The sequence below is a fragment of the Lepus europaeus genome, chromosome 8 (genome assembly GCF_033115175.1).
Source record: "Lepus europaeus isolate LE1 chromosome 8, mLepTim1.pri, whole genome shotgun sequence".
Classification (NCBI taxonomy): domain Eukaryota; kingdom Metazoa; phylum Chordata; class Mammalia; order Lagomorpha; family Leporidae; genus Lepus; species Lepus europaeus.
The window spans coordinates 107684831-107700067 of record NC_084834.1 but is presented as its reverse complement, the minus strand read 5'-3'; the positions used below and the strand labels follow the sequence as shown (position 1 = coordinate 107700067).

Genomic DNA, 15237 nt, shown 5'->3' with positions numbered 1-15237 from the left:
TGAAGAAGGCAAGACTCATTTAAATATCTAGGTACAAAACAGCCAAAGGAATTAGGAATATATGCTAAGGTCAGCAAAAAAAGCCAAGAAAGAAAAAAAAATAAAAAACAATAATGGTACAGTCTTAGAAGATGAAATTTTATACAGTATATATAAAGTGGAAGCAATAAAAAGAAAAAATCTAATAAACTTATCTTCACTGTGGCAAAGTTCATGATACATTATAAAACAATTTAAAAAGACAAAGAGCAACTATTTCATATCATGTGGAAATTCACCTCAATTATGTGTATTACTTAAGAAACACCTCTAAGTTATTTTATCTGAGAAAACTAAGGAGTAGCACTGGTTACATAGTAGGATTAATGTAAATAAATTTGAAAATAAATATCCACAAATTTTCCTGTATGGCAACTGAAACACTTAAAATGCTGGGTACAATATAAAATTTCTTCTTTAAAACTCAGTTTTTGAATCAGCAAGACAAAAATCAGCAGATTCCCAAAGTTAAAAAAAAAAAAAGTGGATCCCAGAAGTACAAGCATTTACCAAACCTTGAGCTATTCTTTTGAAGGCTACAAAGTATGTGTTGGGAGAGTAGGAAATCTAGAAACTTGCCCAATGCCTCCTTACTTCACACATAATTTGCAGGTTACTGGACTCCCAAGATCTACCCTCATGCTTATAAACAAACTCCACTCCGTGGAAGTTCACAGCGAGAAAAATTGCCTATCTTGACTTGTAAGAAAAACATGGTTCCTGAGAACCATGTTTGGAAAAATATCCACATTGATTTCTTTGCTGTTCCATGTGGCCCCATCCTTTCTCAGCATTTTTTACTTCCTGGTTCCACAGATGTTTTAGGTTCAACGTCTATTTTCCCTGCCCAAAACTTGAAATCAAGGCTTAATAGATAATTTATAAATGTCATGTACAACAGCAGCACATTTGAAAAGAAAGAAAACACCAAAATCTCATTAATGTATTCAAAAAATTGGCAGAACTCACCTTTATTTTGAACCACTTTCTTTGAGACATGACTGACACTCAAAGAATTAGTGTATTGAATGAATACAAACTGATGACACTGGAGGTTAGTGTATACCCATGAAACCATCCCCACAGTCAATGCCAAAAACACTCATTTAAGGTTCCATGGCCATATAATTATTATGGTTGTTGTTCTCATTTTCTTGTGATAAGAACATTTATCATCAGATCTACCCACTTATCACATTGTAGAAATCACAGTGCAGTTGTGTTAACTACTAGACTGTGCTGTGTAGTGGATCGCTAGGACTACTCATCTTGCATAACTGAAAATTTGCATTCAATAACTCCCTTTTTCCCTCACCCCTCAATTGGCAACCACCATTCCTCTCTCTCTCTCTGGAAGTTGAGTGCATTAGATTTATAAGTAATACCATGCAGTAGTTGCCCTTCTGTGTCTGATTCATTCCACTTGGCACAATGACCACCAGTGTTATCCATGTTGTGGCAATGATAGGCTTTTGTTCTTTTTAAAGGCTGAACAATATTCCACTTTAGTTATATGCCACATTTTCTTTATCCACTCATCTCCACAATATACCAACATTCGAGTTCCTTCTGTTTCCTGTCTATTGTGATAATGCAACATTGGGAACACAACTATGTCTTCCAGATCCTACTGTTGAAATTCTTTGGAAAGATACCTAGTATTAGAATTACTGGATAATATGATAAGTATTATTACTTAAATTTTGGTTTACTTATCATAGGGAGACAGAAAAGCATAAACAGACAGAGCAAGCTCCCATCTATTGGTTCATTCCCCAAACACTGACAATGGCTCAGAAGCTGAAGCTGGGGAGCTGTGAACTCAATCCAGGCTCTCCCTACATGACTACAACGACTTGAGCTATCACTGCTGTCCCTCAGGATCACAATAAGCGGGAAACTACAATCAGGAGCTAGAGCCAGGAATGGAACCCAGGCACTCCAAAGTGGAATGCAGGTCTCCTAACTAGTGCTCCAGCTAACTGTCAGACTAAATACATACTCTGGTAGTTCTGCTTTCAATTTTTTGAAGAACCTTTGTACTGTTTTCCATAGTGGCTGCACCAATTTACAATCACAGCCAAGTGTATAGGGTTCCTTTGCTCCACACCCTCACCTACATTTCTTATCTTTTGTTGCTTCAATGACATCCATTCCAACAGGTCTGAGGTGATATCTCACTGTGGTTTTGAGTCTCATTTCTCTAGCAATTATTAATGCTGAGAAGCTTTTCATGTATCTATGGTCACTTTTATATTTCTGTTGGAGAAATATCTATTCTGCTCCTTTTATTATTTTTAATTATGCCATTTTCTATTAAGAGTTATTTATATATTTGTAGATTAAAACTTTATTAGATATAATAAAGAGAAATATTACAGATAAATAATATTACAAGTAGTTTCCACAAATTGTCCTTTCATCTTATTGATTATTAATTTGCTGTAGAAAATCCTTTTTTTAATTTTATGCAATAACACTTGTCTATTTTTCTCTTTGTCCTCTTGGCTTTTGGTGTCATATCTAAGAAATCATTTTCTAGACAAAAGTCAAAACCATGTTCTTGCTTTCTTCTAAGAGTTTTAGTTTTCTGGTTTTATGCTTTAGCCTTTAATCCTTTTGAGTTGTTAAAATGTCCATACTACTAAAATCAATCTAGAAATTCAATGAATCCGTATCAAAATCTTATTGGTATTTATTTATAGAAGTGGAGAAAATAATACCAAAATTCATATGGTTCCAGAAAAAAAGCCCAAGTAGCCAAGAAAATTTTGACTAAGAATAAATCTGGAGGCAACAACACTCTGGATTTCAAAATATATTACAAATGAATGGTAATCAAATCAGTATGATAGTATCATTGAAGTCAATATATAGATCAATGGAACAAAATAGGAAGCCCAGAAATAAACACATCCATTTATGGTAGATTGCCAATAATACACTGTGAGGAAAAAAATACTTTTCTAATAAACTGTATTAGGAACCTGGATATCCATATACAATAAGTTAAATTGGAATGTTATCTTAAGCCATACATTTTATCAAAATAAATCCTTAAAAGAGAGACAGTGAAAGTTCTTTAAGTTAATATCAATGGTTGTATACTCCACATAATTTTAAACAAGATACAAATAAATACATTCTCTTCTAAAGCAAATGTAAGAATGTACTAGAATCCCAATTTTATTTACTAGTAGGTGGAAAGTGTTAACCAGCACAATAAAACAAGAAATATATATGGAATTTGTAAGAACTGTAAAGAACAATATAAGATTGCCCTAACTTGCACATGTTTTCTCTATTGAGAATCAAAGGGATTTTACTACGAAGTTATAGCTCTACACAAAAGAAGTGAAGTTTTCAACTTCCCTGAATTTCAGTCTGCAAAGTGAACTGATTAAGTGAATCTCAGCGGTTGCCAGTGGGAAAGTTAGTAAAAGATGGCCTCCTGGGTCCCTGAGCTGACTTCCTTCAGAAGCTGACCTGGAACGCACTAACTGGAGGTCAAGCTTACTCAAACTCTGTGCTTTCTCAAGAGAGTCCTGTGTTAACACCCAGTCTTAACTCACTCTTGGTTGATGAACTCTGATCCCTCGGAACATACAGTCTGATGAGAATGTTTTTGTATGTTCATGGCCTTGGCCCACATCTGTTTGACCAGATAGTTTGTGCTGCCAATTTAATTTAAGATGATCATCAGATTTTGCTCTGAGAGCCTGAAGTCCAAGCAGCTGAAGACAGATACATAGACACTGGACGCTTATGTAGTTCATGCCTTACCAAAATCTTACACACTAGGGCCCATGCCATTGCTTGGTAGGCTGCAAGTCCGCCTGCAAGTCTGGCATTCCTTATGGGCACCAGTTCTAGTCCTGGCTGCTCCTTTTCAAATCCAGCTCTCTGCTTATTGTCTGAGAAAGCAGTAGAAGATGACCCAAGTGCTTGTGCCCCTGCACTCAGGTGGGAGGCCTAGAAGACACCCCTGGCTCCTGGTTTTGGATCAGTTCAGCTCTGGCAGTTGTGGCCATTTGGGGAGACCCCTCTCTCTCTCTCTCTTTGTCTTTTCTTCTGTCTATAACTCTATCTCTCAAATAAATTAAGAAAAATCATTTAAAAAATCTTACACACCAAGGTTCAGATGAGCTCCCCTCATTGACAACATTTCATATCATCACCACACATCATTGCTCGGACAATTAGCACATGCTGTACAAATCTACTAGAAGGGGAACTCTGGAAGCTTGTATGTATTGTTGTTTGGGCTTCCTTCCATATAACTTTTCCTCCTCCTTGTTTTAATCTCTATCCCTTTTATCTGAGTCTTGTTAGTAATTCCAGTAAATCAAGCCCCAAGGGCATATTACAGACAGGGTAGAGAGTGGTACTAAAGGTATCATTGACACATATCTGGCAGAAAAGTATTTTTAAAAGTGCAAATTATGTGAACCAGCCTGCAGAAAATTATGAAACTAAATTGAAGACAGTAAATAAATGGGAAAATACTTATGTTTATATCTATAAAATGTGATAACATTAAAAATTATTCCTAATTTGAAATTGTCAACACAACTCCATACAATTTAGAAACAGTGCTTAAGTGAAATTTATATAACTTTTCTAGAATGTATTTTTAAAAATAAGTGATCGAGGCTGGGGTTTTGGCAAAGTAGATTAAGCCACTGCCATGACACCAGCATTCCATATGAACACCAGTTAGGATCCCAGCTGTTCTGCTTCCAACCAGCTCCCAGTTACTGTACCTGGGAAAGCAGCTGACGATGGGCCATGCCTTGTGCTCCTGGTGCCCACATTGGAGATCTGGTGGAGTTCCAGGGTCTTGGATTTAATTTGGCCCAGCCACAGGTATTGTAACCATTTGGGGAGTGAACCAACTGATAGAAAATCTTTCTGTCACTGTCTTTCAAATAAATAATTCTTTTAAAAAAATAAAATGAAATCACCAAAATAGACATCTCAAGTAGAAGAAATAAAAGACGAGATTGTCTTTAAATGCCAACTTCTGTTTAACATTAAACTCAAAAAACAACAATCTAAATCAGATGCCTGGATGGCAATAATCAACCAATAATAATTAACGTTGTATTGATAAAGAAAAAAAATTATTAAATGGAATACAGAATGGGGACCAGTGCCATGGCTCACTTGGTTAATCTTCCGCCTGCGGCGCCAGCATCCCATATGGGCTCCAAGTCCTAGTCCCAGTTGCTCCTCTTCCAGTCTTGCTATCTGCTGTGGCCCAGGAAGGCAGTAGGTGATGGCTCAAGTGCTTAGGCCATTGCACCTGCATGGGAGACCAGGAGGAAGCATCTGGCTCCTAGCCTTGGATCGGCGTAGCTCTGGCAGTAGCGGCCATTTGGGGAGTGAGCCAAGGGAAGGAAGAACTTTCTCTCTGTCTCTCTCTCTCTCACGGTCTAGCTCTGTCAAATAAATTAAAAAAAAAAAAAGAAAAAAAAGAAGAAAATAGAAGATGGCAGAATAGGAAGGGAGCACACTGATAGTCCTGGAAGAGACAGTTTAATAAAAGTGGAAATACTGCAGTTTCAAGGAAGAGTAGGGGAAGAAACAGCAGAGGAAACTCTTCCGGAACTAGTGATTCACAGTGGACCTGCGTAGAGAGCGTGGGAGCCCACAGTTCGGGACACTAGCGGCAGACTTAACACACCAGCGCTGGAACGCGAAGTGAGCCGAACCTCAATAGCCTGACACGACAGCGGGAAAGCGGAAAGAGGAGACTACAGGGAACGAGGCTTGAAAACCTGTGGGGAAAAGTTCACCAGGCTAACTAGAAGAGAGAGGAAAAAAAGAAAAAGTGACCGATATGGACATGAGTTTCTCTCTCTCTGCTCACCTCTCAAAGGCGAGCAAGACAAAGAGCAGGCGCCATTTTGGACATATGCCATAAGCAGGGCGACCTAAGGCCTGCATCGGCCCTGAGCCTAGCAGAAAAACCTGACTCAGCCGGGGGGGGGGGGTAAAATAACAGGAGATTAGGACCTAGTGAATGTGTGGTGCTAATGAACTGAGACTGTCAGAAAAGAGGAGGTAGGGGAGAGAACTCACAGAATTCACGTGAGTACTCTCCAGAGACGCTACAATTCGGTAACCTTGGCAACCCAGAGGGAGACTGCAGGGGAAATGGAGCCCACACTGAGGGCAGCACAGATTCCCTGTGTGGTCCTTGGGAAAGAGCTTCCGATCTCTGGCTCCTGTGGGTATATTATTCGCCTGCTAAATACCTCCAATTCCATTCAGCTGTGTGGAATTACTTCCCTTTTGAATAAAAAAAAAAGAAAGAAAGAGAGAGAGATTTACCACGCCTAACCTGGGAGTGTCACCTTTGCTACAACCTTAAGCCTGAGGAACCAAAGAGAGCTCTTAGGGCACACCAATCTCAAGCCTCCAAGGCTCCATCAAAAGCAGACAGTGCACTTAATCTAGAGTCATAGTATAATGAGAAAAAACACCACAGCAAAGAAAGCAAAGAATATCTCCACAATGCCAAACAAACGCAGAAACCGAGGTAACAAGAACAAGGAAGACACTTCGACGCCCCTTTCGAAATGATAAAGACACACCAATGCAAGATTATGAAGATGACGTGATAGAAGAAATGCAAGAAGTAGATCTCAAAAATTGTTAAGAACATTAAGAAGTTCTCAAAAACAAATTCTTGAACTACAGAAATCCTTAATGGACAAGATAGAAAATCTCTCTTGCAAAAATGAAATATTAAGGAGGAATCAAAATGAAATGAAACAACTGGTAGAACAAGAAACTGTGATAGTGACGAGAAATCATAATGAAATGAAGAATTCAATAGATCAAATGACAAACACATTAGAGAGCCTTAAAAACAGAATGGGTGAAGCAGAAGAGAGAATATCGGACTTAGAAGACAGAGCACAGGAAAGTATACAGTCATACCAAAGAAAAGAAGAAGAAATTAGAAATCTAAAAAATATTGTTGGGAATCCACAGGATACTATTAAAAAACCCAATATTTAGATTCTAGGAGTTCCTGAAGGCATGGAGAGGGAGAAAGGATTAGAAGGCCTTTTTAGTGAGATACTTACAAAAAACTTCCCGGGTCTGGAGAAGGACAGAGACATCCTAGTGCAGGAAGCTCATAGAACCCCTAATAAACATGACCAAAAGAGATCCTCACCATGACACATTGTAATTAAACTCACCACAGTGAAACATAAAGAAAAGATCTTAGAATGCACAAGTGAGGAATGTCAGATTACTCTCAGAGGATCTCCAATTAGACTCACAGCAGACTTCTCATCAGAAACCCTACAAGCTAGAAGGGAATGGTGGGACACAGCCCAGGTACTAAGAGAGAAAAACTGCCAGCCCAGAATATTATATCCTGCAAAGCTCTCATTTGTGAATGAAGGTGAAATAAAGACTTTTCATAGCAAACAGAAATTGAAAGAATTTGTCTCCACTTGCCCAGACATGCAAAAGATGCTTAAAGATGTGCTACACACAGAAACACAGAAACACGGTCAGCAATATGAAAGAAGGTAAAGGAAGGAAACCTCACAGCAAAAGATCACAGAGAATTCAAAGCATATATTAGAAAATATCTTTGGCAAATGGCAGGGCAAAGTTACCACTTATCAATAGTCACATTGAACGTTAATGGCCTGAACTGTCCAGTTAAAAAACAGCAATTGGCTGATTGGGTTAAGGAACAAAACCCATCTTTTTGCTGCTTACAAGAAACACATCTTTCCAACAAAGATGCATACAGACTGAAAGTGAAAGGCTGGAAAAAGATATACCATGCCAACAGAAATGAAAAAAGGGCAGGCGTAGCCATCTTAATATTGGACAACATAAACTTTAACACAAATCTGTTAAGAGAGACAAAGAGGGGCACTATGTAATGATTAAGGGATCCATTCAACAGGAAGATATAACGATTATGAATGTATATGCACCTAATTACAGGGCACCAGTTTATTTAAAAGATTTGTTAAGGGACTTAAAGGGAGACTTAGACCCCAATACTATAGTACTAGGGGACTTCAATACTCCACTCTCAGAAATAGACAGATCATCAGGACAGAAGATCAACAAGGAGACAATAGATTTAAATGACACTATAGCCCAAATGGATCTAACAGATATTTACAGAACTTTTCATCCTACACATAAAGCATTTACATTCTTCTCAGCAGTACATGGAACCTTCTCTAGGATTGACCACATGCTAGGCCATAAAGCAAGTCTCAGCAAATTCAAAAGAATTAGAATCATACCATGCAGCTTCTCAGACCATAGGGGAATGAAGTTGGAAATTAGAAACTCAGGAATCCCTAGAGCATATACAAACACATGGAGACTGAAAAACATGCTCCTGAATGAACAATGGGTCATAGAAGAAATTAAAAGATAAATCAAAAACTTTCTGGAAGTAAATGAGGGTAACAGCACAACATATCAAAACTTATGGGATACAGCAAAAGCAGTGTTAAGAGGAAAGTTTATATCAATAGGGGCCTACATCAAAAAATTGGAAAGGCACCAAATAGATGAGCTTTCAATGCAGCTCAAGGATCTAGAAAATCTGCAGCAAACCAGACCCAAATCTAGTAGGAGAAGAGAAATAATTAAAAATCAGAGAAGAAATCAACAGGATTGAATCCAAAAAAAAAAAAATTACAAAAAATCAGCCAAATGAGGAGCTGGTTTTTTGAAAAAATAAACAAAATTGACACCCCATTGGCTCAACTAACTAAAAAAAGAAGAGAAAAGACCCAAAACAATAAAATCAGAGATGAAAAAGTAAACATAACAACAGACACCACAGAAATAAAAAGAATCATCAGAAATTACTACAGAGTTGTATGGCAGCCAACAGGGAAATCTATCAGAAATGGATAGATTCCTGGACACATGCAACCTATTTAAATTGAGCCAGGAAGACATAGAAAACCTAAACAGACCCATAACTGACACAGAAATTGAAACAGTAATAAAGGCCCTCCCAACAAAGAAAAGCCCAGGACCAGATGGACTCACTGCTGAATTCTACCAGACATTTAAAGAAGAACTAACTCCAACTCTTCTCAAACTATTCAGAACAATCAAAAAAGAGGGAATCCTCCCAAATTCTTTCTATGAAGCCAGCATCACCTTAATTCCTAAGCCAGAAAAAGATGCAGCATTGAAAGAGAATTACAGACCAATATCCCTAATGAACATAGATGCAAAAATCCTCAATAAAATTCTCGCCAATAGAATGCAACAATACATCAGAAAGGTCATCCACCCAGACCAGGTGGGATTTATCCCTGGTATATAGGAATGGTTCAATGTTCGAAAATCTTTTTTAAATACTTTATTTATTAATTTCAAAGGCAGAATTTCAGACAGAGAGAGGGAGAGACAAAGATAAAGGTCTTCCATCTGCTGGTTTACTCCCCAAATGGCTTCAATGGATGGGGTTGGGCTGATCGGAAGCCAGGAGCCAGGAGCTTCTTCCAGGTCTCCCACATGGGTGCAGGGGCCCAGGCACTTGGGCCATTTCCTACTGCTTTCCATGCCATAAACAGAGAGCTGGATTGAAAGAGGTGCAGCCAGGACATGAACCGGTACCCATATGGGATGCTGGCACCACAGGCAGAGGCTTAGCTTATCATGGCAAAGCGCTGGTCCCCAAAATTGTCTTTTAATTCCATGAACTTTTTCAAGTATCCCCTTAGTTTAGATATGGATGCAACAAATGCTCCTGTACTGAATCTGATTTAATACTAACAGTACACTGTGAAACAGATGTTATTGGCTCAGTTTTAAAGACAAGCAAATTGGCCAGTGCTGTGGCTCAACAGGCTAATCCTCTGCCTTGCAGAGCCGGCACACCGGGTTCTAGTCCAGTCTGGGCGCCGGATTCTGTCCCGGTTGCCCCTCTTCCAGCCCAGCTCTCTGCTATGGCCAGGGAGTGCAGTGGAGGATGGCCCAAGTGCTTGGGCCCTGCACCCCATGGGAGACCAGGAGTAGCACCTGGCTCCTGCATTTGTATTAGCGCAGTGAGCCAGCAGCAGAGCACTGGCCGCGGTGGCCATTGTAGGGTGAACCAATGGCAAAGGAAGACCTTTCTCTCTGTCTCTCTCTCTCTCTCTCACTGTCCACTCTGCCTTTAAAAATAAAAATAAATAAATAAATAAATAAATAAATAAGGACAAGCAAACTGAAGTTATGAGAATTCATATGACTTTCCAAAGGTCACAAAATCATTACTGGCAGACCCATCTTCAAATTTACATCCATTTTACTTCAAAGCCCCAGCTCATAATGTCCTATCTAATCCCAGATATTCCAAAAACAATTGGAGATGGAAAAGCTTACATACTTCTAATAAATGGCTCAGTGTGTTTTGAATTGTTGTTTTGTTTTTACACATCCTGAAAACTGAATATTAATATGTTTGTGATCAACCCTTGCCACTTATTTTAAGTAAATTATAGGAAGAGATACAAAAACACACAGCTGTGGATTACTGTTTCTTCCTTACCCTTGTTATACCATAAGAATCCTCAAAAATACATGATTTATGCATTTGATCACATGTGTTTTGGTCTCTGCTTATTCCTTTGTTGAATATCTATTGTTGACAACTTCAATCTGTCAGTTGGTTCTATGACACAAATAGCATACGATCTGCATATATCATACACATCTTTGCGTATACTTTAAATCATATCTAGATTGCTTATAACTAAAACAATGTAAATTATATGTAAACAGCTGTTTTGAGAAAAAAGTCTCATATGTTCAGTACAGATGAAATTTTTTCTGAATTTTTTTTCTGATAGGCAGAGTTAGACAGTGAGAGAAAGAAACATAGAGAAAGGTCTTCCTTCCAAATTCTTTTTATGAAGCCAGCATCGTCTTAATTCCTAAGCCGGAAAAAGATGCAGCATTGAAAGAGAATTACAGACCAATATCACTGATGAACATAGATGCAAAAATCCTCAATAAAATTCTCACCAATAGATTGCAACAACACATTAGAAAGATCATCCACCCAGACCAGGTGGGATTTATCCCTGGTATGCAGGGATGGTTCAATGTTCGCAAAACAATCAACGTGATACACCACATTAACAGACTGCAGAAGAAAAACCATATGATTATCTCAATAGATGCAGAGAAAGCATTTGATAAAATACAATACCCTTCCATGATGAAAACTCTAAGCAAACTGGGTATGGAAGGAACATTCCTCAATACAATCAAAGCGATTTATGAAAAACCCACGGCCAACATCCTATTGAATGGGGAAAAGTTGGAAGCATTTCCACTGAGATCTAGTACCAGACAGGGATGCCCACTCTCACCACTGCTATTCAATATAGTTCTGGGAGGTTTAGCTAGAGCTATTAGGCAAGAAAAAGAAATTAAAGGGATACAAATTGGGAAGGAAGAACTCAAACTATCCCTCTCTGCAGATGATATGAGTCTTTATTTAGGGGATCCAAAGAACTGTACTAAGAGACTATTGGAACACATAAAAGAGATGGCAAAGTAGCAGAATATAAAATCAATGCACAAAAAACAACAGTCTTTGTATACACAGGCAATGCCATGGCTGAGCAAGAACTTCTAAGATCAATCCCATTCACAATAGCTACAAAAATAATCAAATACTTTGGAATAAACTTAACCAAGGACGTTAAAGATCTCTACGATGAAAATTACAGAAACTTAAAGAAAGAAATAGAAAAAGATACCAAAAAATGGAAAAATCTTCCATGCTCATGGATTGGAAGAATCAATATCATCAAAATGTCTATTCTCCCAAAAACAATTTACAGATTTAATACAATAACAATCAAAATACCAAAGACATTCTTCTCAGATCTGGAAAAAATGATGCTAACATTCATATGGTGACACAGGAGAACTCGAATAGCTAAAGTAATCTTGTACAACAAAAACAAAGCCGGAGGCATCACAGTACCAAATTTCAGGACATACTACAGTGCAGTTGTTTTCAAAACAGCATGGCAATGGTACAGAAACAGATGGATAGCCCAGTGGAACAGAATAGAAACACCAGAAATCAATCCAAACATCTACAGCTAACTTATATTTGATCAAGGATCTAAAACCAATTGCTGAAGTAAGGACAGCCTATTCAATAAATGGTGCTGGAAAAATTGGATTTCCACGTGCAGAAGCTTGAAGCAAGACCCATACCTTTCACCTTACACAAAAATCCACTCAACATGGATTAAAGACTTAAATCAACAACCTGACACAATCAAATTATTAGAGAGCATTTGAGAAACCCTGCAAGATATAGGTACCGGAAAAAACTTCCTAGAAAAGACCCTGGAGGCGCAGGCAGTCAAAGCCAAAATTAACTATTGGGATTGCATCGAATTTAGAAGTTTCTGTACTGCAAAAGAAACAGTCAGGAGAGTGAAGAGGCAACCAAAAGAATGGGAAAAATATTTGCAAACTACGCAACAGATAAAGGGTTGATAACCAGAATCTACAAAGAAATCAAGAAACTCCACAACAACAAAACAAACAACCCACTTAAGAGATGGGCCAAGGACCTCAATAGACATTTTTCAGAAGAGGAAATTCAAACAGCCAACAGACACATGAAAAAATGTTCAAGATCACTAGCAATCAGGGAAATGCAAATCAAAACCACAATGAGGTTTCACCTCACCCCGGTGAGAATGGCTCACATTCAGAAATCTACCAACGATAGATGTTGGCAAGGATGTGGGGGAAAAGGGACACTAACCCACTGTTGGTGGGAATGCAAACTAGTTAAGCCACTATGGAAGTCAGTCTGAAGATTCCTCAGAAACCTGAATATAACCCTACCATACAATCCAGCCATCCCACTCCTTGGAATTTACCCAAAGGAAATTTAATTGGCAAACAAAAAAGCTGTCTGCACATTAATGTTTATTGTAGCTCACTTCACAATAGCTAAGACCTGGAACCAACCCTGCCCATCAACAGTAGACTGGATAACAAAATTATGGGACATGTACTCTATAGAATACTATACGGCAGTAAGAAACAATGAAACCCGGTCATTTGCAACAACATGGAGGAATCTGGAAACATCATGCTAAGTGAATTAAGCCAGTCCCAAACAGACAACTATCATTTGTTTTCCCTGATCAGTGACAACTAACTGAGAACCAAAGGGGAAACCTGTTGAAGTGAAATGGACACTATGACAAACAATGACTTGATCAGCCCTTGTCCTGACTGTTGATGTACAATGTAATACTTTATCCTTTTTAGTATTTTTTCTTTGTTTTGTTCTAGTACTAATGGTTGAACTCTGTAATTAGCACACAATTATTCTTAGGTGTTTAAATTTTAACTGAAAAGTGATCCCTGTTAAATATAAGAGTGGGAATAAGAGAGGGAGGAGATGTACAATTCGGGACATGTTCAATCAGACTTGCCTCAAATGGTGGAGTTAGAATCGTGCCAGGGGATTCCAATACAATCCCATCAAGGTGGCATGTACGAATGCCATCGCACAAGTCCAAGTGATCAATTTAGTTCACAATTGATCACACTGATAGGTCTAAGAGTCAAAGGGATCACACAAACAAGACTAGTGTCTGCTAATAATAACTGATGGAATCAAAAAGGGAGAGAACGATCCATCATGGGAAGCGGGATACACAGCAGACTCATAGAATGGCAGATGTCCTAAATAGCACTCTCGCCTCAGAATCAGCCCTTAAGGCACTCAGATCTGGCTCAAGAGCCCATGAGAGTATTTTAGGCATGGAAAGCCAAGTCACTCTGGAAAAAAAAAATAAAAAAGACCTAAATGAAAGATCTCTGTGAGTGAGATCCCAGTGGAAAGAATGGGGCCATCAAAGAAGGAGGTACCTTTCTCTGAAGGGAGGAGAGAACTTCCACTTTGACTATGACCCTGTCAGAATAAGATCGAAGTCGGAGAACTCAAAAGGCTTCCATAGCCTTGGCAACTCAAGACTAGAGCCTAGGGAGATTACTGACGCCATAAACAAGAGTGTCAAATTGTTAAGTCAACAACAGGAGTCACTGTGTACTTACATCTCATGTGGGATCTGTCCTTAATGTGTTGTCCAATGTGAAGTAATGCTATAACTAGTACTGAAACAGTATTTTTACACTTTGTGTTTCTGTGTGGGTGCAAACTGATGAAATCTTTACTTAATATATGCTGATTCTCTCTTCTCTATATAAAGATAATTGAAAATGAATCTTGATGTGAATGGAATGGGAGAGGGAGCAGGAGATGGGAAGGGTGCAAGTGGGAGGGAAATTATGGGGGGGCAGAGAAGCCAATGTAATCCATAAACTGTACTTTGGAAATTTATATTTACTAAATAAAAAAATAAAAAAAAATTAAAAAAAGAAAGAAAGTAACAATAAAAAGGAATACAGCAGAAAACAAGAAAATGAAATTTCTATGATATATTTTTGACATGTTAGCTATGCAGAAAAGAATACAGTAAATGAACTTAATAAATGTGAAGAATTTTAAGGCAAGGTGATATATATATATATGATAAATATTTTAATAAAAAATTGAAAAGATAATTTGATTTCTTATCAAAAGTAAGAACTTGCCTTCACAGAACAAGGAATCAAGACTACTCCACTAATGAGTTTTAATACAAATTTTCACTTATTGGATAAAGTTGTGTTTCAAAGTGTTCATGCAGAAGGGTATCTCTAGATAATGTAGAACACACAATCTTTTTTTATTTATCCTTTATTTTACTGCATAGAGGAAATTGACCTGACCTAATGAAGTATTCTTCTTTTCTTGATGTTTCAGTGCCTCAAAATATGTAAAAAGTACTCGAGTTGTACTTTATGAAATTGATACTTTTAAAATTATTTCTAAACAATTTCAGCTATTTAACAAAGTACTAAGAGTTGCAAGTGAATGTTTGACCTATTTCAAATACATTAAATGTTTTAATAAATAGCATCTTTTAAACTATACATTATACTTTATCATTGTTTCCCTTTCAACCAGGGGTCTAGTAGATAAATGTTGTCTTTCAAAGCGTCAAATAGTATTTTAAAGTACCACAAATTTAGTCATTTTGTAAAAAAAAATGCTAACAAGTTTTTATGAGGACTAGAGTATTTCTTAATCAAACAATAATTGAT

At 37.8% G+C, this 15237-nt stretch overlaps 1 protein-coding gene across 4 annotated transcripts in view; it reads right to left on the bottom strand.

Moving 5' to 3' along the window:
- The window catches only part of LOC133765125 (UDP-glucuronosyltransferase 2A1), a 53444-nt gene that overhangs the window by 22599 nt on the left and 15608 nt on the right, over positions 1–15237 (bottom strand). The window lies entirely within an intron of this gene.